The sequence below is a fragment of the Ammospiza caudacuta genome, chromosome 14 (genome assembly GCF_027887145.1).
Source record: "Ammospiza caudacuta isolate bAmmCau1 chromosome 14, bAmmCau1.pri, whole genome shotgun sequence".
In the NCBI taxonomy this organism is placed as follows: domain Eukaryota; kingdom Metazoa; phylum Chordata; class Aves; order Passeriformes; family Passerellidae; genus Ammospiza; species Ammospiza caudacuta.
In genome coordinates, this window is record NC_080606.1 from 10,042,354 (window position 1) to 10,067,985 (window position 25,632).

Here is a 25,632-nt window from a genome sequence, read left to right on the forward strand (position 1 = left end):
AGCGGCGGCGGCAGCAGCGGCGGGGCTGCGCCGCGCCGGCCCCGCGTCCCTTCACGCCTCGGCTCCCAGCGCCTGGTGCGGGCAGCTGCGGGGCGAGCAGCGGCAGCCGGCGCGTCCCCCCGGCGGGGCGGAGGGGCCAGGGCGGGCTGCGGGGGAGCCGCCGGCAGCGGCGATGTGGATTTATATTGGCCCGCGCCGCAGCCGCCGGGGAGCGGGGCGCGGGCACCGCACCTAGAGGCGATGGGCGAAGCCGTCGGCGGGGCTGAGCCGGGGCGCTGCTGAAAGTTCAGCCGGTGGCCGCGCTCGGTAAGTTTGCCGGGGAGGCGGGAGCGGCGCCGCGGGCGCCCGAACTTCGCGTTTCGCGGGGGGCAGCGATGTCCGAGCCGGGGCGGCGAGGGTAGCGCCGGGCGCCGCCGGGGATGCCTTGCCCCGCCGGAGCGGGAGCCGCCGGGCGCTCCCGGAGGGGTTTTTGGATGGCACTGGGTGTGTACGTGCGGCTCCGTGTGCGCTGTGCGGACGCGGTGCCGGCGGGCGGCTGCCGGGCTCCGGGGCGGTTCGTGCGGGCACCGCGCGGCTGCGGGAGCGGGCTCCCGGCAGCGATGCCGCGCTCGGGGCTGAGCCCGGCGCCCCGCACGCCTACAGCAGGGCTCCTTCTCCCGCGGTTGCCGGGCGCGGTGTGTGGGCGCGGAGCGGCGCTCTGAGCGCGGTGCCATCGCCCCGGGCGGCAGCGGCTCCCCGTGCCCGAGGCGGAGCGGGGCGCGGCGCGGTGCGCGGCTCTCCGCGGGGTGCGGCGAAAGGCGGGGCGCTGCCGGGGGCCGGGCTCCGGCTCCGCGCTGGCGTTGCGGGGCCGCTCGCATGAAAAGCCGCATCTCGGTGCGCGTAAGGTGAGGTGGCTCCGCCGGGGCAGCGGGACCGCGCTGCTCCCAGCTGGAGGATGGAGCAGCCTGATGTCTGACCGCTCCGCAGGCTTAATCTGCTAAACGTGTGCTTGGTGTATTCTTCTGCCACCGGTTGTGGGATCTGGTAATCTCCTTTAGTCAAGGCGTGTGTACATGCAGGCGTTACGCTGCTCTGCTGCGTCCAGCTGTTTTTTCTCTAAAACACCTCACGGCTGCAGCTCGTGACTGACGGTTTAAGCTCGGTGTGTGCTCAGAGCGGCTGTGGATATGATTGTGGTACATAGTGAGGAACCTGCCTCTGTAGCATGAACTGTATGCTCTTACCGTGCTGAGTGGAAACACGTTTACCTTAGCAGATCTGGGCTTTACGTGTTCTTATACTGAAATCAATGCCAAGAGCTGCCCACCTTCCCCTTTATTTGGATTAAATATATGCTACCTCTTTAGGCTGTGTAGTAACTAACTATCTTAGTGATAGTCTTTTATTGATTGTTTTCCCAATATTCAAAGATTGTAGATACCCATCTTGATTGTGCTGATGCTTCCCTGGTAATTAACGAGTCAGATACACTGACTATGGAAATAAATACCAACTGTCCGTGTGGTGGGGCAAGCATCTCAGACATCTTCTGTGTCTCCAAATGGTTTTGCAGTAACAAACCCCCACCCCTCCTAGTGCCTGGATTTTACCTGTTAATTGTGAAGCTTAATGTAAAGCAGTTTGATATTTGAAGTATGGAGTTGCTGGTGTTGTAGTGAGCACTTTGTGAATCACAGAGAGCAAGATAAACTGTAGTAGGGGAAGAGCTATACACCAGAAGGTGAGATACAGCCCCAACAGCTTTCCTTCTTCCTTGTCCATAGTTTCTTTTCAAAGCTTATTTTATGCATGACCCTTAATGCTGTGGATTAATCTCAAAACACTTTTTCACAGCAAAATGCAATCTTCTTAAGAGCCTGCTATCCCCATAGATATCATATTGATAACATAAATTCATCAGAAGTTGATACTGTAGTTTTAGTGTAACTGTGTGTCTTGGGGATTTTGGCTTGCTTCTTTGTTTTAAGAACTCAAATCTCTAAACTGCTGGGGATTTTAGGAACCTCTCTCAGTCTTGTGTGTTTTTTATTGTTGTTTTTGGTATGCCTTTTTTTGTTCCTTTTTTAATCACAGTTTTGTTTCAAAGAATGGTTCCAAGTTTTCTGAATAACACATATCCAGTAGAATTTTTCTCTGAATATCTGATTTTTAAAAAAACCTCAATCAAAACTAAATAAAATCCCAAGACAATTATATTTCAAATACTGAAATAAAAATCCTTTATTTTAAAGAGAACAGTTCCTTTCAGTTGCCAAATTTTAAGTATTTAAATGATGTGTATAAATAGCAAACGAGAAAATTCTTATTAAAAGCAGCTTTTAAGAATGTGGGAATGCAAATTACTACTCTCAACACTTCAAGTAGTCAGATGTGGAAGTAAATGAACATATTGTATTGATGGCTTATGTGTAAAAAAGCCATTGAAGTGTATTCAGAGTTCTATAAAAGCAGTGTCATCTGAGGAAAACTGTGGCAAAGGAAGTCTATTACTCATTTGATGTGGCATCATAGTTAAAATGGTAGTTTTGAAAACTGAAGAAATTACCTGGTTGCTCACACGTGTGCCTGTAGTCACATACGGAGCTGTGCAATGTTCTGCTCTGCAGTAATGGCTTTGGAACAGGTAGATGTATACTTCCTTCTTTCCAATGAGATAAGAAATTTAGAGAATTGGTGTTGATGTTAATTGGAGCAGACAGGACATTATTCCAATGTGATTCATGAGGTCTAAACGGTATGCATTTAATTTTTAAATGATCCTAATCTGAAAAATGTAAGAAGAATAATGCTGCTTAATTTATCACAATCTTAGGGCTTTGAATATGGGAGAAGAGTCCTCTCCATTTGGTCAGGAATGTTTTTTGTTCCCATTTTACAGACTGAGAGAATGCTGTGTCCTGTCTTTGCTTCTGTCACAATGACTGCCAGTGTCTCACAATGACTGTGTGGGACTAGATTTTGAAATGTTTTAGACTCCAGATATAAACTATGGTGATGGAACTATGTCTGAAATTCACGAGTTTCTGTTTTCTTGTCTGTTTCTTGTTCATTTTGATGTGTCCATTGATTATATTTGACAGTTCAGCACAACTGAGTTCATGATAACTTTTGTGAGACCAAACATTAATACAGTTTTGCTCTTTCTCTAAAGGCCCAGTCCCGAGTCTACTGATTTGAGGTCCAAAATTTTCTGCCTTCAAAGTTGTGAAAATAGGATCAAGTCAAACTGTAGTTTGGTAATTGTTGGTGGAAGCAGTTTCAAGTATTGCAGTCACTAATCTGTTTGGCTTCTTTAGTGTTTTAGAGTGGTGGGTGCATGAAGTGCTGTAATACTTATGCAGCCTTTATATAAATTAAGAAAAGGAAATACAGTGATGGGGTTTTTTTGCTCACCTTTAAAGTTTGGTTATGATCCCAGAGTACAAACTTTAGATTTCCCAAGATTTTTGTGCTTTACATACACAAGTTGATGACAACTTAAGTTTCTAAAACCTATGCAGAAGTTAAATATCACAGTATTAAAACAGTAATGAGAATTTCACAGACTCAGAATAGTTTGGGTTGGAATGGACGTTTAAAGGTCATCCATTCCAACTCCTCTGCAATCAGCAGGAATATCTTCAAGTAGATCAGGTTGCTCAGAGCCCTTTCTAACCTGACCTTGAATGCTTCCAAGGATGGGGCCTGTACCACCTCTCTGGGCAACTTGTGCCACTGTCTCATCACCAATACTATAAAAACTTCTTCCTTAATCTAAATTGGCTCACCTTCAGCTGGAAGCCATTATCCCTTATTCTGTTTAAGTCATTGTTGCTGATATCGGTATTTAACTACAGTCCTTTCCAGTGAATAAATAAAAATCATTCTTGTCTCACAAATGAAAATGCTTGCTGTGTTTGGGGAAACTACATTGAAGCTGAGACTTGTGAAGGTTTTGGTTCAGAAAAAAATACCATGTTTAGAAAAATTTGCTGATTTTTATAATGTAAGGTTGTGTGGAATCTTAGGTGGACACATGTTAAAGCGATGCTGTTGCTCTCCTGTAGAGGTTGATTGAGTCTTACACTCTGCTGATACAGAAAAGTTACAGGTGCTTATCCAAGCTTCTGTTCATCAGCAGTGCTGCATTTCTGTATGATGCTGGTTTGTAACTGGGATGACAAAGTTGAAATTCCATTAGAGAACAAAAAGCTCTGTATCTAAGGTTAGTCTAGGTAGCATGCAAACCTGTCGTCTGTGGTGACAGACAGATGAACCAGCTACCAGCATTTCAACCTTTCCATTGTTCTGCCAGACCAGCACTGCATCACTGAGGGCTTTTGTATCTTCCCAGTTTCTCATTGATGCTCACCAAGAGCATCATCATCATTATTTTACCAGGCAGATAGTTCTTTTAAAAGATTGAGCATTTTGCTGAAGTACTGATAAGTGGCATATTCAAAGTTTATTGAAATCAGTTAGAGGTAGACTTGTCCCTCCCTCAGCTTGCCATTTTACTAACTTACTTTTTGTGGTTTCTTCACCAAGGACACAGCACAGTAATATTTGGCTGAGCTATCACAGATGCACAGAATTATTCTGTAGTACAGCTGTAGCTGTAGGTTTTACACTATGATAGAAGTGCCAGTGGTAGATGGCTCCCCCAAAGTGACTATCCAATATGTATCTTGCTATTGTTCTGCTTTCTGTGAATCAAACAATTAACTTAAGAAAGAGACAGAAATATGCTATGTGTCAGTTGATCTCTATGAATGAAATGAGAGGGAAATTATGTTAAATGGTACTTCTGTTGGATGGAAAGTAAGATTTTGATGCTGCTTAAGTAAAAAGGAGATATTAGTTATATTCTTATCTTGGCACTTTGATAAGCCTGTTCTTGAGACTCTTCTGTTGCATTTCATAATGAGATTGCTTAAATGAGCAGATTGCAGTCCTCATCCATCTTTGCCTATGGCTGAAACCACATAAATATTAATTCCTTAAAAAAAGTCTTTACTGGTAGGCTTAAAAATCAGTTCACATGGATGAAGCTGAAGTCTGCCATTACCATCTAACTTCAGAAAAACTCCTTTTTTATTTGTTGATGCTTAAGTGTTTTCTGTTTATTTGCTTGAAAGCCTTCATACATCTTGAAATTTGATGCACTATAATGTGGGGGGATAGAATATGAGAAAATAAAGATAGCGTAGAAAGTAATCTCACCCCTAAGGAGTTGCATCTGGGCCAATTATCAAAGATCAGGAACAGGCCTGACTTTACCAGGCCACAGGTGTAACCAATGAGAAGAAGATGGTATAAAAGAGTGGGGTGGCTGGGTGAGAAGGGAGCTGCAGTCATTGCCTGCTTTGTGAAGGGGAAAGAGTCAGTGCTCTCAGGAACTGCCCATGAGAAACACCCAGAAGGTATGGAACTTTTGTGATAGGAGACAGCAGTATGGAACACCTGCAATGAGGTGACAACACTATAACATGGCAATCTTTGTGTATAAATTATAGCTATCGTTTGCATTATGCAACACAGTAATGCCACTAGTATTTATACTTGACAGGAGAAGTAATTTAGATGGTTCTTTACTTTTTTAAAATAGCTTGTAGGTGTTACCTGTTCATTTAATTCACTATATTAAATGCCATTGGTTTTACCTTAATGTGTCTTTAATAAATTTAAAAACCTGTTTGAGCAATGAAAAAGCACCAGAAATACAACTTTAGTGGAAATTGAAATATTAATATCAGTGATACAGGGTTAATTGAATGTCAGGAAAAAAATACCTTCCAGAGGATGAAAACTCCTTTACTTGTAACGTCTACGTTGAGAGTAATTTCAAGGTGTTTTAAAAGTTGAAATGAGTCCTAAAATGGTGGGGAAAATGCATCCTAAAACTGCAGTTTCTAACTTAACTGTTGCTGTTATATTTGAACACAAAATCTAAAGCAGTTTCCTGAATAATAATGAAACGAGGCATAAAAATTAATCTCCATAGAAAGTCCCTAAGGGGAAAAAAAGACAGATGACTTTGTGAAGAGCATTCTGGTGTGCAAGGAGATGAGGCATTTCTCATATTCATGTTGCTGAGTAATCTTTATTTACTTACATGGAGTAAGTTTCGGTACTTTTTTCTCTTATTTTCTTGAGCCAAGGATGTTTGACTCTGCCTGCCCTTTCCACAGATTGGGCATGTGAGTTGAGTGCTCTTGTTGCCAGTCTAGCTGGATTCTGATTATCTGTCAGTAAGTAACTGGTATTTTCAAAGCTTCTCTGTTAAACTTCCAGTTAGTCTGAAAGAAAAGGAAGCTCTTTTCTTTTCAAGCTTTCAGAAGCAGTTCACTTCCTGCCAGCACTAAAGCTTTGTCTCTTCTGTGGCTTGATGTTGAAGCTTCTGTATTGAACTCAGCATGTTTCCCTTTTCTCTTGAACTGATGAAGAGTCAAAATTTAATATAACAAATTCATCAGCTGGGAGTGAGGATGGATTTATTTTGGAGAACTGAGATGGTGAAGACTTGTGTGTTCTCCTCTGCTGAATATGGAACCAGCATGTTGGATTTCTTGAGTTTGTGTGATTGGGTATTGAATGGAGCAGCTTTGGAGTTCTCCTAGGTATTTGCCATATAACCTTTTGTGCTTTCATACTTGTAACTGTTTCTAGAAATGGCAGATGTATGGAAATTGAGAGATGCTGGAAGTCATCTTGTATGTATATGTGTGTGTATATATATATTTACGCTTTTACACTGAATGTAGACCGTATGCTCAAATTAATAAAAATAATCAAAAATTAAATTAAAAGTTATTTTTATTTCATAAGTCTCAGAATATGACTGCTGCATCGTAGGTGTCTGTGTTACTTGTGATTTAAAAACCTCTCTTAGGTTTTCTATGTTCAGAACTTTTTACAGACATGCAATTATATTGTGTTTTATCATTGCTTACTACTGCTGTGCCATAAATCATCAAGCCAACACAAATGGGGCCCTTGAAGTGTTAGTCATTCCTGCCCCATGCTTAATGAGTAACCTTTGACATTTCAGTAACCATCAGCATGCTGGGTGCTAAGTGTACCATCTACCTTGTTATCAGGTGGAGACAAGTTCTCATTTTTAAAAGAAATTACTCTAAGTCATTTGCAGGAATGACACAAGAGAAATGTGTGTTTCTGCTCCTTCTCCATATGTGCTTTTGTTTGTCGTTGACTAAAGGGCATGAAATCTTTCTAATATGTACCAGTTCTTAACAAGCAGAAGCTGTGAGCAAGGGTTTGCAGGCTCTTATTCCATCCTAACAGCTGTGGTCAGTGTGCGGGGTGGTTACAGGGTGAGTCAATGTCTGGGGATAAGCACCAAGAGCTCAGCTATGTCAGCCAGAGAAGTCCAGCACCTTCATTAGAGCTGGAAAATCTGGAACCATTTCTGCCTAAGTAATTTATATTTATATAATAACAAAGTGGTAGTGAGTGAAATACAAACAGTTCTGTGGTGGATGGTGGATTTCACACCAGAACATGAGAAGCAGGAGTAAATCAAATCATGGCTCTTCATATTTTAGTAATGTTTTACCTTATTGATTGAACATGGAGAGTAAATAAGAGTCACGCATTTTAGGTTAGCAGATCTTTTTCTTTGCTCATCATCTTGCAGATCAATGGTCTGATCTAAAAATAATAGAATGTCTCTGACATCTGTTTGAAATAGACTGCATGAATAGTGTGTTCAGCTTTTTTGTTTTGCTCTGCCTTTTTAATGGTGGGGATTGCCACACCTAAGGGATAAGTGTAGGGCTGCAGCTTAAGTCATAAATGCATCAAAATATTTTGCGAACATAAGTACAATATCCATTAAAAATATTTCATTGGAGGAATATTAAAATGTACTCCTAAATAAAATAAAACTAATGAGAGCCCAATATTTTGTATGAAAAGGGCACAGCTATAGTACCAGGGTACCCTTAAGTAGTTGGCTTTGTTTCCAAACAAAACTGAGTGTTTTATAGATTTTGGTTGGTTTGTTTGTTTGTTTGTTTTAATTGTATTCTATGTCAGCACTTTTCTATTTATAGAAGTAGTTATACTTTTCTGGAGGACATCTGCCTCTATCGAAAAAGTAGCCCAAACTACCTGCATCCTAAAAAGGAAAAACCTGAATCAAGAATCGCTCTTATAATGCATGTTACAATACAGTATGAAAAATCTGCTGTATCTACTGTCACCCTTTCTCCTCAGAATTTATAAGCTAATTTTAAAATATCAAGGGAAGTAAGAGGTGGGAGTAAAGACCATAGAATGAAATCAAAGGGAAAAGGCTCTCAGTAGAGTGCTGCTGCTCAGTGTCAGAGAAACGTTGGGTGTTCAAGAGTTTAAGTTGGGAATCATTTAGGAAAGATTTGGACAGAAAGGATAGGTGAGAAATAATTGGAAAGGGAAAGAAACCAGCTGCTCTTCTAGGCCAAAGCTGAATATGCTGAAGGTGATTTGAAAATGGTGCAGAGTGAGGAGATGAGGTGAGGTGGAGCAGGAGAATGAAGCTGTGTGACTGGAGCAGTGAAAAAGGCCAAGCGTGTTCCCTGTTTGCTGTCACGTTCCAGGTAGGCTGCCACAGGCAGGCTCATGCCACTGATACCAACTGTTAGCAAAATGCTTTTGGCAAATCTGAACTAGTCTAAATTTGCCTTGACTGATGTAATCAAGCACTGCACTTGTATAAATATTTGTAGTGACATGTACATGTGCTTCCCCTACCTCTGAGCTTGTGTTAGACTACAGTGGGGTCCTGTATAATTAACTTCTGGTATATTTGCTGTCTATGTCAAATTTCACAGGAAGATTTGTGACAACAGGATCAGTAAAAAGCTGAACTTCACAGCTTTTCTGGAAGCAGCATTGAAGGAGTAGTTGGGAGAGTGTTCTGAGACCCAGGCTGTGATCACTGGGGTGTCCCCTGCAGGGCCAGGAGTTGGACTTCAGTGATCCCTGTAGGTCTCTTCCAGTCTGGGATTTTCTGTGATTCTCTGACCCATCTTCACACTGACCACTGAGACTGCTGTGATTTGTGAGGGAAGATGTAATGTTTTGATGTGTGCACAGGTTTTGCTTATTTTCAATGAACTGTGACCCCTTCCACAAATTTCTTGTGAAGAGCATGAGAGACGTGAAGGAGGATGATGAATCTGGAACCAACTTTCTGAATTGTTGTTTGGATAATGTATTAATGGAAACCTTACAAATGGCAAAGTTTGAAATAAATTAGAAGTAGAAATGAGGCATTTTTCAAAAATCCCTCCAGTAAATGTTTATTTACTATTAACTGATCTGCAGAAACAACTTCAGTATTAATTTCCTACAATGAGGATGAGTGAGATCAGTTCAAGGCTGTTATACCCTGAATTTGCAGACAGCTTATTGTAATTAAGAAATAAACCTCATAGCTGTTGTTTTGATTTTTCCCTGATGCTTTGCCTGGGGGTCAGAAATGTGTTCTTGACGCCTGTTGTCTGTAGGCACTAGAAGGCTTAAATAGCATTGTGCCTATTAACAGAAGTTGTTTGCATTGGTGCAAAAATTTCCCTCCAAAGCTGATTTAGCGTTCCAACATAAAAGGGCTGTGGAATTACAAGGCTGTTAATAGATGAGAAAACAACTATATGTACTATGAAGGTGATTATGACCACAGGAAACTTGTATCAAAATTGCTTTAGGTCATAATGTTATATTATGGAAACTTTAAAAAGGTTATTTCCTTAAACTGTTAACAAAACTGGTCTTCTGTTATGGTTTCAGCTCCTAGGGACAAAACCTTAAGTATGGTTTCTACTTTGTCTGCAGAATAAAACGAGCTCTTCTCCTGATAGTTATCCTGGGAGCTGAGCATCCTGTTCCATTTGAGTACAAAGGCATAGTTCATTACTAATGGGAAAACAAACTTTGTCTACCATGGCAGTTCAAATTGAGCTCTCTGCTAAGTAGTGCTCATTAAAAAAATCTATCATTTGCAGGAATTACTATTTTAGCCCTTTTAAATGTTTCAATGCTTTTTCTTACACAGAATGAGATTTGCATATTTAAAGAAAAAGAAGGGCAGGAAAGGACACTGTTTCAGAAAGATTATCTTTCTGGGGAAGCACACAGCTGAAATTGGACAGTAGATGAGCTGTATAGGCCTAAGGGCCAATGATAACAGAATTAGTAGAAATAAAGATTTGTTGTTTCCTGCTTGCTGAAATAACTCATCTGTTTTGGGGAATATGTAGATGACACTCCCTGCAGTGTAATTTATTATGTGCAGTTTCTGAGGATTCCCAGATTATATCCAAATTCACTTTTCCCCTTCTGGTATCCAATTAATGGGGAACTAAAGCAGCTCTGTTTTATCTGCTTCTGCTGCTTGGTCTTAGAAGTCTGAGAGAGCAGTTCCCCTCATCTCTGAAGGTGGATTGCCCTCTCCAGTGCAGCAATGTTCTCCCCTCTTGGGTGCCTTTTTATCCTCTCCAGTTCTTCCCTCCTTCCACACACCCATCAGTGGTGTTTGGGAAGGTCCCTGAGGACCTCTAAGGTGGGTGGCCAGCAGTGGCAGAGTAAGATAGCTCTAAATATCAGGTGTCAGATTTTTTAGCAGAACAGTTTCTGAAGCAGGACTGTAAAGTACCAAGTGCCTGTTGCACATTCATATATAGGCAGCTGTGTCCTGCTTGGGGTCTTACCCTTCTAGGTTTCAAAGCAGCAAAGCTGATCTAACTATACTCTCTCCACGGTTTTTCTGTTACATGGAAGCTTTCTTTATAAAGAGAATTTTAAAAAATCCATAAATGCTCTGTTGCAATTTTAAACACTTGGGTCAACTTGTAAACTTCTTCAAGAAGATTGTGGGTGGATGGGGAATTATTTTTAGAATCAGAGATCTGCAAGGCCAAGTATGCATCCACTTTTATATTTTCTTAGTTATGACTAAAAGACTAAAGATACCTCTTCTAAATGTTTCTCTTGACATTCCCTGAGCAGCTTAGATGAAGTTCTTTGCTATGGACAAGCAGTTTAAGAATTTTACATGAATAAAGGGATAATGTGGGGGTCAGACATAGGGTTTTCTGTATGAGATTAAAAAAATGGATGTTCTAATTCAGTGTCATGCTTCTTGTCTGCATTTCTCTAACAAACCCATAAACAAGGAATATTATTTTGACCTGGCTACTCTTCATTGATGGTAGAGATGGTGGCCAGACACAGAAAGGTTCAGTTTAGTGTTCAAGTCCTCCTGTTAGTGTACCTCTGATCTGAACAAAGGCATAGTTGTAGAGTAAAAATATGTGTATTTGGAGAATACGCCTCTAAATAAATGAGCATTCATTGAAATTGTGAATCCAAGGATGGATAGCATTAGCTACAGAATATAATTCTTGAGAAATTAGTTCTTTGTCATGAATGGCATTCAAGATGACAAGTGTCCATTTGAATTCTCAATACTATGGACTTCCTGGAATTTTATTTTATTGAAAAAATAAATTAATTAAAATCAGTTAATTCCTCCTTTGCAGTCATATATATGAAACAATTTCAAAGGATATCAGATAAAACTTCTTTCCATAGTAAAAGGTGTTTATAGAATGATGTAAGGAACTTAGCAACAAGTTGTTCTGAGTCTTTAAAACAATCCAGTCTTTGAGTTTGGTTTTTGCACAACAATTTCACCTTTTCTTCAACTTGCCTAATGGAATTGAAGCTGTAATTTGCAATGGTAAGGTGAATGACTGGAGTTTAAAGGGTTTTTTCTGAATGAAATTTAAAGGTAAATCTTATCTGTGTAGTTCTTGAGGCAATGGACTTTTGGGCTATTATTCCTACATTTAAAAATGTTGATAAACTTTTCAGGTTTGGATAAGAGGGAAAAGTAAATATTTGTAGCCTTCAGCCATGGAGTGCTAGTTTTCCTGGGAGATGAACTGAGAAACAGCAGATCTTAGTTTCTCATTTGTTTATTGTGCATTGTGGATCATATTGCTGCTCACACTTCTCACATGTTTAATTTTTTAAAGGCATTTAATTAATCTTTAGAAATATTCAGGAGAATAACTGGTTTGTGTTTTGAGGGTCACTGACACAACTCTCCTAATTTTTCTTCAGCACCTAATACTTTGCATGCTGTGAAGTAAATCATTTCTGAGCCCAAACTTCAGCTTATGTTACTGTACTTCTTCAGCATGGGAGGTATCCAGCAGAAAATGCTGGTTGCATATGTGTGCCATCCTCAATGGAATTTCCTGTTGTTTTCCAACATATTTTTATTGTTCATGAAATCATTAATGTACTTCACTTTCAAAGGGTGTCTTATTTATTTCAAAGAAATCTAGGATATTCATAAAGCTTAACTTTTATCTTTTTCATCATGGGCTAACATTCCTGTTAATTGAAAGTTTTCACAGTGGAAGACCAATGAAGTCTGCAGAACTTCTTTCTTGTTCTTTCTCATATGTAAAGAATATCTATATCAGTATTCAAACAGCATGTCCAGAGACACTGAATATGCTGCTATTAAATAGTGAAAATTAGTGATCATAAAGTGAAACTCTGTACTTGGATGTACTTAACGTGAGTCGTATAGCTGGCATTGGTACTGAATCAAGTGCAGTATTACTGGGAAATGATTGATATGTTGCTTTTATAACAGCATAACAGCTGAAGTGATTTTTCAGCATCATTTGGAAATGGATAGGGACTTTATTTTCAGTTGTCATAATATTCCACTTTAAAATAAATGTACCACCCAACAATGATGAATTTGTACTCTCTTTTTGAATCAGGCTGATATTTTTGAATCACTTGTGCTCTAAGCTGCAAAACTGAAGTTTAACTTGCTTTATGCTTGGCTTTTTAACTTGGGCAGTCCTTTTGCATTGTGCAGTACAATTTGGTGTCACTAGGAATAGTGTGTAAGAGTAGCTAAAGCCACTTTTTACTGGATGCCTAATTTCTAATAGTATATTTTGGGTTTAATTGAGTTATAGTATGACTAAGAACCACTAGCTGTAAATCAGTAAACATTCAATGAAATCTAGAGACTTTCGTTTTGAACCTTCTCTGAAATGTTGCCCAAGGTATCCTTGTAAAATGGGGTGTAGACAAACTAGTGCAAAAGATGGTTAAAACCAACACATCAACAATTTCTTCATTCAATCTACATGTTCTTTTTTAATTACACCTTTCTTGGATCTTCCTACACACTCCAGAGACACCAATATAATTGTTGTTTTGGAAATCAGCCCTTCAACTTGAGCATTTGAGCAGAGAGCAACTTCACATTAGGAGAAAAAGCCAAGTTCAAGTGTAGGGTGCAGAGAAAAGCACTGCAGTTCTGGGTAGCCTGGCAGGATGGAAGGCAGCACCATGGACAGTGCATTTTCAGAGAGTGTGCGTACTCTTCTCTACACCTAATAATCAAGAATTTAGGACTTGTCATTCTCCCCCAGGTTGTCTGTGTTTCCTGTGACTTTCTTTTCCCCAGCTGTATTTGTTGTTTAAGTTATAGTGATTCAGTAGTGGATATTTGGATGATGTGGAAGTAAAGAGTTTTTACTTTTTCTTCTCCCAGATCTCCTATTTTAATTTTTTAAGTGGAGATCATCTAGTCCATAGTCCATTTTGAGTCTTTCTTTACAACTGTAAAGGCTGAAGTTTTTGTAAAACAGTTTTCATATGAGCTTTCATTCCTATTTCCTGATTACAGTGGGAAAAAAATGTAACATAACAGACTCCTTTTAGGCTGAAAAAAAATAAATTTATGTACATCTTAAACATTTGTTTATATTTGCATGTTAGAATTGAAATGTATGAACACAAATACAACACGTTTGTCATCTTTTAAATTTGTTAAAATGTCAGTAAAGTAGTAAATATTTGGTTCTCTTTTCTGGCAGACTGGGGGCAGACAGTAGCTGCCTTCCAATTAGTAAAAGCCCTCCTACAGAACTGTAAAAGGTATTCTCAGTCTTTATCAGCTTTTAATTTTACATTATGGAAGTCACAATGGCCCACGTTGTCGTTAGCCTTCTGCTTGTTTGCTTGTAAGCGTCTCTCAGCTCATATTCTTTTCAATTTTGCCTGAGCAATTGCACCCTTTTTTCTACAAAAACATTTCTTGTACTTTTTTTCACACTTGGTGTTTGTTTCTATTTTTGTTTCATCAATTCTCATAATTTAGTAATAAGCCTCACTTTTCCTCCCAACATTTGGTTTTGTTGGTTTTTTTTTTTACCCATGCTGCAAACATTGGGGAGTTTTATGTGGTGTTTCATGAACACAAGTGTTAAAATTCATACAATAATTCCTGTTTTCTTTGTGTACATGTTAGATGTTAAGGTTTTGACTTGCTGCTTAGTCTGATACTATGTACCAGTAGTAGAGCACAATGACAATTTTAGTCTTAGAGTTAGGGAAAATATTTGGGTTCTTTGGTCTGAAGAGAAACAAATTCTCCAAAATGCATTTTCCTAAGATACTGATTTCCTAAGACTACTGGTCAAGTGAAACATCCTAATATGGCAATTCAATCTTGAATGGTGGAGCTGAGTTATATTGTATCAACTTTATCTTTAAAAAAGAACTGACTGAGAAGTTGTAAATATGGTGCTGCCTAAGACCCTAATACTCTGGTGGTTTTCAAGAGAGATTTAGAACTGTTTGGTTTTTGAGAGGAAAATATTGTGACAGCTGTGCTTAAACATGTTTTATGTGTTTAAAAATTCTTAAGGCAGAGTTAAAGGGGGAAAAAAATCAAGAGATGCCCAAAACAGGCAGTTGGACATTAGTTCAGAGGAAGCTGAGACAGCTCTTTGAAGCTGTATAGATGGAAATCAAATCCTGCCATAGATCAAAACACTTTCAGGTTTCCTGTAATTATTTGCAAATTCTAAATTTAATAGTTTGATTTTCCTAAGAGTAGACAGACTTTGTGCAGGCTGACTTGTATGCTTGTGTACTTTCAAGTGTTTGTCTATCCAATGAATTGTACTCAAAGGTCACTTTCCACCCCTTATCCCCCAAATCCCTCTGGACAAAACAGGTGCCATATAAATACCTTGTCCTTTGTCAATATTTGCAGCTGTCCTTAGAGTGACAGTGTAGGGGTAATTGATGAGCATTTGTCTCCTGTGAATTCCTCTTTTTCTCTTAGGGTGGGAGTATCTCATTAATAGAAACAACAAAAAAATGGTATTACTTGCCATAAAATGTTCAGTATTTCAGGACTGTGTGCTTCAAACCTCTGTGTCTGCTGCTTCTGCATAAGGTTTCAGCTTTTGTTTTAGTTTCTAACTCAGTCTTGAAAAGCAGTAGGTAGAAAAGAGACTCTTGAAACCTGTATCACCTCTCAATAATTGGTGTGAAGCCTGATAATTGCTTTATTTTGTAGATAACTTCCCAAACAGGGATACCAAATACTGTCTTCCATTGGGCCTGAGAAGCTGCTTTGTCCATTAGGGCTTTTCATTTAAGTTTGTGATGCCGCTTCATATTCACAGACCAGTAGTAAGTCTTGAGAGTTGAAAGGAAAATGAACTACAGAAGTTGCAAACCTTGAAGAAATAATTTTCTCCACCATTTTATTGAAAAACATAATCACCCAGTGTTCATGTTATCATAAAAAATCCTACTTTCTATCCTTTCTTTTTTTGTAATTCAATCATATATTACCCAATCAATTCATAAGTGTTCTGGTTTGAGTGTAATATCCAAAGATCAGGAATGAAGTGCCTTTTCTTCACTAATGAGTATCAGACACACAGAATGGACAATGGAGAGCATGTTTGAAACCCAGCTGCCTTCAGATGGCAAAATAATTAATCTTTCTTCTGACTCTTCTTGTGCAAGTTCTGGGCTGTTTTCCTTGTTTGCCTGGCTCACCTGTGTGTGTGTAGGAGCATGATTGCATTTGTATCATAGATGGGGATACTGCCAGGTCAGTCTGTTTCTCAGTTGAAAAATGGTTTCTTTGGCAGTTGTATGACTTCTTGCCTGCAGAAGGGAAGGTAGGAGTGCCCATGGTGTCTGTGGAAAACAGATACTGAAGTGAAAATGCAGTTTCCTTCTCTGTCCTGTGGTGTAGTGGCTATAGTGGGGCTTGTGGGATAAGGTGAGCCTTGGTTTCTGGCCTGAAGCTGTGGTACCTCTTAGATCTGCAGGTGTCCAAAGTCCTGTGAAGAAGCAATAGTTGCTTTTGATGCAACACCTTAATAATTTCTGTGAAGCCTTACTAGTTTTAGTATGAAATAGCTGAAATGCATCTGTAAGAACCATTCTTATATTTAAGGCAATCCTGTTTTTTTACATAATGTTGAAATTTTCTTCAACCTGTTGCCTACAGCTGGACTGTGAAAACTAGACAAACTTTTCAGAATATTTGAAAATGTGAGTCAAAAAACCTGGAAGAACAGACATAGTGAGAGCATCACAGCAAATCTAAAATACACCAATTCAAGTAACTATAAACCAGATGATTGTGGGGAATCTAAATAGAACTATTAACAAGGTAAACTCATTTGTTACTGCATAATTATCATATCTGCTGGAGTAAAGGACTTATTATAAATTCAGTGTTTCCAGAAAAAAGCAATTCACAAGAAAGTTTCAATTATTTCTCTTGGGCATTCTTCTGGAAAAGCTTGAACAGTGCCATTATTTGTTGTTTTTTTTTTTCTTTATTGTGATACATGAATATGATGTTATGAACATAGAATATTACTGTTAGTGTTCAAATCAGGAAAAATCACTATGATGTAGGTACTGATGGCAATTGACTGAAGCACAAAAATATATTTTGTTGCTTTTATTAAAGGCTGCGAAACTTTTTCCTTACCTTTAGACTCACCCACCTTGACATGGTTGTAAAAGTAATAAACAAGGGCAGTGGCCTAGAGAAATTAAAAGTCAGGGTAGTATCCTTCCTGGATGGCCTTAAAGATATAGTAAACATAATTGGTAATTCGGTAGCAATTGTGTGGTAGTTTGTCAGATTTTATTTAACCATCTGTTTCCTTTGTGTTGAAGAGAATCATTGAAAAGAAATTTAAACCATTAGAGTTTTGCATTTAGTTAATTATAATCTGTTTATTAAATATGTATATAGACATATGTATGTGTGTATATATGTTTGTTCAAAGGCATATTATACATGGAAACTTGGCTATGTTTTTTTTTCCCAGTATCCTTTCAAAATAGGTTGGCACTTTCTTCTTCTTCTTCTGAGGGTAAAGGCTGTGTACTGTGCTAAGAGAAACACTTGCTTGGCTTTTTGTAGGTTCAGGTCTAGAAACAGAAGGGCTAAATGCAGGTTAACCATTTTTATTTTTTGTTCTCTAAATACAAAAGAAATAAAGGTGATTTCCTGCAGATTGTGTCTTATCCGCTGTTACATCTGAGATGGCAGATCTTCTCTCTATGATCTTTTATTCATCATGAAAATACCCTGGAGCAGTCCGAGTTTCCTCCTGCAGTCTCCAGGGTATCCTTGCTCTTTTGTTCTTTATCTGTCTTGGCCCTGACTTGCCAGATGTGACAGCAGTTTCTGTGGCTGGTTGGAGTGTGTGTGCTCACAGGCTGGCCAAAGAGAAGGGGTAGGTGAGAAGCACTCCATTTCCTCCAGAAACCTGGCTAGCTTCATCTTGTATCCGTTCTGGACGTCTGATAGAATAATTTCAGCTTGAAACCTCTGAATAATTTTAAGCAAATTTCACTCTGTAATCATTATAATTATGGGACAGAGATAAGGAAGGACTGGGAGGGATGGAGTAAGGAACTCCTGCTGGTTTCCAATTATTTACATAAATAATACCCTGATTTAATATCTGATAAGCACAGGAGAAGTATCTAGTGGCCAATATGAATAATAAACCTCTGAATGCAAAATTTGAATGCTCATGGGAAAAGACTGACTAAAATTTGTACAGGAATGAGATGATGTGTTCATTTTCTGTCTATTGTGCAAGCTAAGCTCTGCAGAGGTCGTGTCATCATACAAATAGTATTTGCAGTTAATTCTTCTAAGTACTAATAGCAATTTGTATAATTTCCATTGGTGAAGGTGTAAAATCTTCTTAATCAAGAAATGTTAAGGAGAAGAAATTTTCTTTTTAAGTAGCTTGCATAAGTGATTAACATAGTTTAACTGAGTGTCTTTAATTTTTAGTGGTTTTGGTTTTCAAGTTCTTTGTACATTTTTAATTTTCAAAATACAATGATGTGACACCAATTACACTCTGGTGTGTGCTTTTTTCTCTAACTAGTGCTATTCTTTGGGCAGTGTAAAGCTTTTTCCTTTGTCTGCTCATGCTATTTTATCTTAAATTAATTTCTGCAGTTTTATCTCTGAGTGTCTATATAATTATCAATTAATATATGTAACTAGCTATTTGGCATATCTATAGCAGATGAGTATAATTCATGCTAGTTCTGGGTAAATTGACATTTTTTATCTGCATTGTGGAAATTGTGGATCTTTATCTTGAGTTTGTTTCTTCCACTTGTTCTTCCTTTCTCTTCCTTGTTGTTGCTTCCACCTGTATAAAATAGTCATGATTTGCCAAGTCTCTGTGCGTGTTTGAATGTAGCATAGAATACACACCCTTGTACTGCCTCAGAACTTCACTGCATTTCCAGGTTAAGGAAGGAGCTGAAGTAAGGAAGGAGCTGAAGACCCTACAGGTCTTCAGCATTCTGCTGTAGGAAGAATTGGAACTTACCTGTGCCTGTGATAAACTTGCATAGTCCAAGTCAATTTCTCTTTTATTGTGTTTGAGATGAAGTCTTAAGTGCTAAAAGAAGACCCCCTGTTATTTCTCAAATTGTTACTTACCCCTAGGTTTTAATGAAAATATTGCTATTGAAGAGGAGAATATTACAGCCTTGCTTGGCTGAGCCATGGTGGTGCTGGGGCGGGAAGTGCCCCCAGTTGGAAGTTCTCCTGCAGGGTCACTAAGTGCATGGTTCCCTCTGGAGCCTGGAGGCACCTGGGACCCTGTCCTTGATTCCCTGCACTGTGAGGAGGGAGGCTCAGCCTGGAGAGATGTTCCCTGGAGTCCAGAGCTTGTTTGTCAAGGCTGAGCTGCTCAGGATCAGTCAGCAGGATGAGATTCACAGACTGACTCAGTGATGAGGAGTAACCAGCAGCTATCTGGTAAAGGTTCCATTTTTATTGGAAAAGTGTATGAAATTGGACATTTTGTCATGTTACATGTTACTTCCTAACAAGCCATACTATAGTGTCATTCTTCAAAAAATGGCGTTAATTTAGAAAGATCATAAAGTTCATAGAAGGGGAGATGCAATCACCATCTGAAGCACTGCAGCTATACAGAAGCTTGATCCCCTTTTCTCTTTACTCAGTACTACTAAAGTACTACTTTAGCTCCCTAAATTTAGTGTATCAGGTTGAAGAGCTTCAGAGAAACTACCAAATGCTTTTGGAATGCATGAGCTCCAGGCTGCAGAGCTGGAACACACAGCTGCCAAGCAGATGATGTGCTAGCTCTGTGATGCTGTCCTTTGCTCTTGCTGCATTGTGGGGCAGGGCAGGATGCCCTTCTGCTGTGGCATTTCTTACATTTGCTTAGAAAATACCAGTCTGGGCATCTGCAATGTCAGGCTTCAGCTGCTTTGCTTTTTTTCTGATTTTTCTGGGAAATCCTGAGATGATTTGTGTAGCCAGTTGTATTTTATAAATTGTACAAGCACTACTTTTCAAATGGAGCCTTTATTAAATATATTTAAAACAAAAAGCCAGGAAATGTGTTTTAAAGAAACATCTCTCCATCACAGGTAGTTACTTATTTGCATGTACGTTGATACCTTATCTAAGGATATTCTAGATTTTGCAGGAATTTCACAGTATTGTTTAATTGCCATGTGTCAATGTACACACATATTTGTTGGTCTGTTTGTCTTTCTGCTGAGAACTGGTGAGAGATGGTGGCAGACACTGATTCGTGGTTGTGTTCAATAGCCTTTCAATTCATGTATTTTGTGACCACCTTCTTTCAGAGCTCATAGGATAAAAGTGACAGAAACTTTGCCTTGCACCATGATTTTAGGTAGCCCTTTCTACATTTTTTATATTAGCTGGTTTTTCCCTGGAGTATTTGAGAGATGTAAGCTGAACATGCCATTCTTTATGGGCACTGCTGAAACAGCTAGGTGGCAATGTTCTTCTTGTTTCTTATCCCGGTACTAGTCCATGATTAAGATGTTTATTAATAAAGAGTAGTACCTTGTAGATTTCATCAGAGAATGAAGTTAATTAAAGTAGTTTTTCAGAAATAGTGATCACATAGAGGTTTGAGAAGGAATATGTCTATAAAACTATTTATACTTGTTACACATATGCTAGCTAAGGTAAAGCTAGGACTAACAGAATAATAATTTCCCATTCTTTTAAGAGTATGTGTGTTGGATCTGGAAGAGAAAATATTTATGTATTTTAATATTTTGGTTGGTATAATAAAAATAAATCTAGAATTTTGTTCTACTTAAATGTGCTTATTTTCTCCAGGTTAGTATTCTGATTGACTCATAGTTGTGAATTGAAAAATGTTGCAGTCATAGCTAATCCTTTATTGTCTTGATGTAGCTTTACCATATAACCAGACAGATCTCTGGTGGTCTGGAATGCAGAAGAGCAGGTCACTATTGCTTGTATATACAAATACAACAGATGTTGTATGTGCTCATCTTACATTCCCACAGAAACCTCACTGGTTTTGTTTGTGGTAGAGGACATGGCTGCAAATGAAGGTGGGAGTTGATTTTGGCTCCTTCACATGTGCTGGCTGGGTTTTGGTGTGAATTTTTGTCTCCAGATGCCATCAGTTCAGGTTTTGGTAAAACTGGCTGCTGCTGAAGGCAGTGTATAGCAGTAGTTCCTTTGCATTCTTTTAGATGCCATATTCTACTGAATCTACTCTGCAATGTGAGGATGTGATCCCAATCTGTGTTGGGTTATGGTGTGTAAAGCTTGCATGTATACTTACTGCAGCATAAGATTGTTGTAGACAGGTAGAAGAATTATGGAAGAAAGGCCTCATAAAACGAGGCCTGCTCTGTTAAACTAATAACTAGCTGTCATTTCTTCTAAGTGCAGCTAGGTAATTTGGAAGTTCCCATGCAAAAACAATCTTAGGCATGAAAGGTTTGTTAACACAACAACCTATTCTTGGGTAAAAAACAACTAGCACCTGCATAAACAATAAGATCTGTCTCATGAGAATCAGTAGAAAAAATATGTAAACTAACTAAAAATTTACAGAAGTTTGATAGATGTGCAAAATACCATGTACCAAGCAATGAACTTAGTGTGAATGTATTGTCCACCAATGAGATCTGACATGGGGCCTTCTGATAATCCTATAAAATATGAGCTGTGCAATAAAGGTTCAGCTTTTCCTGCATGAAGAAAATGGAGGCTCAGCTGATTTATTCCAATATAAGATAATTGAAACAGTCTTTTCATGAAGTAAATTTCCTAAAACTATGCTCTCAAAAAACTTCTGTGGGTGAATTATTTGTCTTTAGGAAAATAATATTCATCTTAATGTTTTTGTAATGATTATTAGAGGATGTACGTAATATTCTTTTGTAGTAAGAACAGAGAAAAAAGGGAATTGTTCAAAGCAAAGTTATTTTCCTGTATTCTTTGATTAAATAACTTTTTCTGTTAAAAAATAGCAGCATGTTTTCTTATTTCTTCTTCTTGTTGTGCATTAGTTATTTAAACTGTTGTGACTATTAAAAAAGCTGAGTCCTGTGTTAAGATTTGGAAGTAGTTAAAATCTTTTCATTTCCAGTTTCTAAATTTCCCATACTTTGAGTCACTGCTTCTAGTTACAAAAAGAGATGTTAAACCAGAACTTTAAATATTGGTTGAAACCAAGGGAGAAATCTTTGTGCAGAGACAGGACATGGAACAGTCCTGATTCTCGCAAGAGGAGCTGACAGGCAGGATGCTGGAGCTCTGCAGGCAGTGCTGCTGCTCCCTGCCTGCAGAGCAGTAGGTATTGCAGTGGTTCCAGTGCTTCTAGATGTTTCCTTTCTTTTGACCTACACCATTTTGTTTACTGGAAATTCTGAGATGCAAAACCAGGTTTTTTGACTATTGAGTTAAGTCAAAAGTTTCCAAACTATCAGAGTTAAAATTGAATTCTTTCTGAATTCTTGATATGACACTGACTTTACCTACGACTGCTCTTATTAAAAATGTGATTTGTTTACTGGTTTTTGGCTACTTTCCTTGAGAGCAGCTGGTTTGGGGCTATGTTTTGTGATGCAAACAGTGTTGATAACACAAACGTGCTGTTGCTGAGTCAAACCCCTTTCCTGCTCCTCACCCTGCTGGAGCCCTGCTGTCCTGGGGATGCTGAGCACCTGCCCACCCTTGGGACATGGGGAGTGAATTCCTTGTTTTGCCTTGCTTGTGCACACAGCATTTGTTTTACATATCAAACTGCCTTCGTCTCAGCCCACGCATGTTCACGCCTTTACCCTTCCAATTCTGTTCCTCATCCCACAGGAGGACACTGTGGGATCAGCTGTGCAGGGGCTGAGCTGCCTGGGGGAGTTAACCCACAGCATTTGTTTTGTCTTGGACTAATTCAATCTCTTTCTCTTTACTTGTATCTATAGGTTAAATTAAGTCATCAACCAGCAAATTCAAGTCTTCTATTTTGAGACCAGATGATTAAAAGATGTGCAAATTTAGTATTTTGCATTTCCATAGAAGTGGTGTTTCTGATTGCAAGGCAGTGCTCTGGCTCCCACATGAAGTTTTAAATATGTTCCAACACTTTTATACAAGGAACAGTCTTTTTTTTAATAGAGACGGGTGCTGCAACTTCCTTTCCATCACTCATCTCTTCCCTTTAAGCAGAACATTTATTTGGCCAGGATTAAATCTTTCTTCAATTACAGAATTCATGTGTAATTTAAATTGAGCCTGCATTGTCTGGCTTGTGAAAGTATGCATACTTAGTATGGCTTCTGCATTATTTTTCTCTCTTAGAATAAAATGGATGGAAAATTCTAATTTCTTTCTGCTTTCAGACAGAAAAAGATATCAGTCACTGTTTCAGTTTACCAGTATTGTTAGTAAAGACAAAGAGGATGGGGTGTATTAATATTGTATATAATTAAAAAATATTGGGTGAGTATGAGTTTGTGTAATGAATTATAACCTAATATTGTAGAGTGCTTAAGGGAGTCAAAACATGAATATGCATTAGGAAGTTGCATATTGTGAAAATATATCAGTTTTCTTTTAAACAAATCTTAAATACTGCAAAGAGGAAACAATCAGTTGAGTCTCTCCTTACCTGCAGTGAACGGTTCTCAGTAAGTAGCTGCTTTAGAAAGAATTAAGGTTGTGATATGTTAGACTTGAGCATTTGGTCTTTGAGTGTGAAAAATGGTCATAATTGTGCATGATATTGAGGGTGGTTTTGAAAATTGTTGGGCTTTTCCAAAAAAGTTTCTTAAAGACGTTTACTTGCTATAATTTTGGGATTCCTGTATATGAAAGGAATAGGATTCCTCTGCACACAACACCATGCCTGTGCTGAGACTTGGCATATTTAACTCTAATGAGAAATAGTTAACAGAAAAGCACTTTGTATAGATTTAATTAGTTTATTCATATATTACTACTAAACTTATTAATTTGTGATTAGAATTATTTTATGGGCTGGAAAAAGCAATTACTGGAAAACTTAAGTTTGGTTATGTGTGATTTTTTTTTCTTTTGGGAATGTGTGTATGTGTTTCTCCACAATCATCTCCAATGATTTTTCCATTTTTTTGCTTTTTTACATGACCATATTGATTAGTTTCAAATATTTTTTATTGTTGTTTTGTACAGTCCAAGCAGTTGAAACAGGTTTCAGTGCCCGTGTATTGATTAATTCAGTCATCTGTTTGGGCTTTATGCGATAAAAAAATGAGTGTAACACATGTTCTACCTAGTATACTTTATTTTAGACAGTCTTACAAATATGCCATTTTGGAAAACAATGGGAGAGTTGTAGTTATGAATACTGGAGTCTTTAAATGTGCTTTCCATGTTTTACAGGGGGCCTATTCCAGGACACCACTCAGTGAATACATGGGGGCTGTCTCCTAATGCAGTAGATCATTACTGTGACTGTTTGGGTCTCTGTAGCAGCAGCAGTTCTTTTAAAAATTGTGTTTCTTTTTAATATCATATTGAGTAACTTGAATCCTTATAAATGTCATTTATCAGAATTTTGGTACATTAAATTTTGGAAGCAGTTGTGTCATGAAGGTATCTTGCAGAATAGGACTGATGGAGGGGTATGTGTTTTGTATAGGATTTTTGTGGGTTTGGTAAATGGTTTGGGCTTTGTTTTGTTTTTAATCAGCACCTGCTTAGAAGTTGGAAATTTCTTAGCATTATGTAGATTAAAATTCCAAGTTGGATGGACATGCCTGTTTCTTTATTGTTCCTTCAGAATAAAGGTACATCACAGTGCTGCTCTAAGTACACATTAATACTGTTACATTCAGCACATCAATAAAGAATACCCTTTGAAAATCGATGTATTATGCAGCTGCAGATTTAGGCTTTACTTTGATATTCTTGAAGCTGTTTGGTAAGTGTGTTCTCTCCCAGATGAGGAATCCAAGGGAGGAAAATAAGTGCCTCTTCTTCTTTCTTCTTCCACATATTTGATTAGAGCAGTCAGTCCTATTAAGAAAGAGATATCTGGTTAGCTTATTCAGCTTTTCAGTCTGACAGTCAGAGGCTGTCATGGGCTTTTAAATTACCCAGAAACAAGCTTCAGTGCAAAGCTCCTTTTTTTCCCCAGAATACCATTTGTTATCCTAATACACAAAGACGAGTCTGTATTAAAGCAAAACTAATGAGCCTTTTAACAAAAAGCATAATTTATAATAAAGGTACATTTTTTGTGTGACTTCTATGTGAATGCATTAATAGTAAATATGAAGGTGCACTGAAGTCCACCCTGTTTCTACTTATTCTTAGTAAGAAGAAGAGCAAGGCAGTGAGAATGTTTGCATTTTTGTCATAACACTGTGCCCCTGAAGCAAGGAGTTTTTATGAAGAGCAACAAGGCAAGGTTTTTGATAGAAGTCCTATTTAAACAAACTAAAAATGGAGCACAAGTGAACTTTTACTCCTGGGACCACAGAGAGAGAATTTGTGTGCTGTTATGCCAGCATCATTGCTAGAAATACAGGTGTGGTGTGTGAAAAGTAATTTCGGAGTCACTTTCTGTAAAAAGCAGGGAGAGCTGAGAGCAAATGAGCTGTCACTATGTCATGGCAGAGTCACAGCACTGCTGAAGATGTTTGGTTGACTCATCAGATGATCCAGTTGATAAACTGTGGATGGACAAAAAAAATACGCGTGTGGTAAGAGGAGGCATGGGTGTACTCTGTTGGCTTTGTGTTGTGTATTTATAGCAAGATTATAAAATATTAAGCACAAAAAATGGGAATGTGCAAGGAGGTGAGATGAAATCAGTTTCTTGCTTTCTTTTGAGCAGTTTACACTAAATCTAGTCTCAAATCAGTTCACTTTAAGCCAGTGAATTTTCAGTCTTCCTGATAACTTCAGTTAAATTACAGGAAGTA

General features: G+C 38.6%; 1 protein-coding gene across 1 annotated transcript in view; it reads left to right on the forward strand.

Moving 5' to 3' along the window:
* Nucleotides 1-200: 200 nt before the first annotated feature.
* The window catches only part of TENM1 (teneurin transmembrane protein 1), a 302,334-nt gene continuing 276,902 nt past the window's right edge, over nt 201-25,632 (forward strand). Inside the window, exon 1 of the mRNA XM_058814332.1 lies at nt 201-306. The gene's annotated coding sequence lies outside the window, so the exon portion shown is untranslated. The remainder of the gene's footprint in view (nt 307-25,632) is intronic.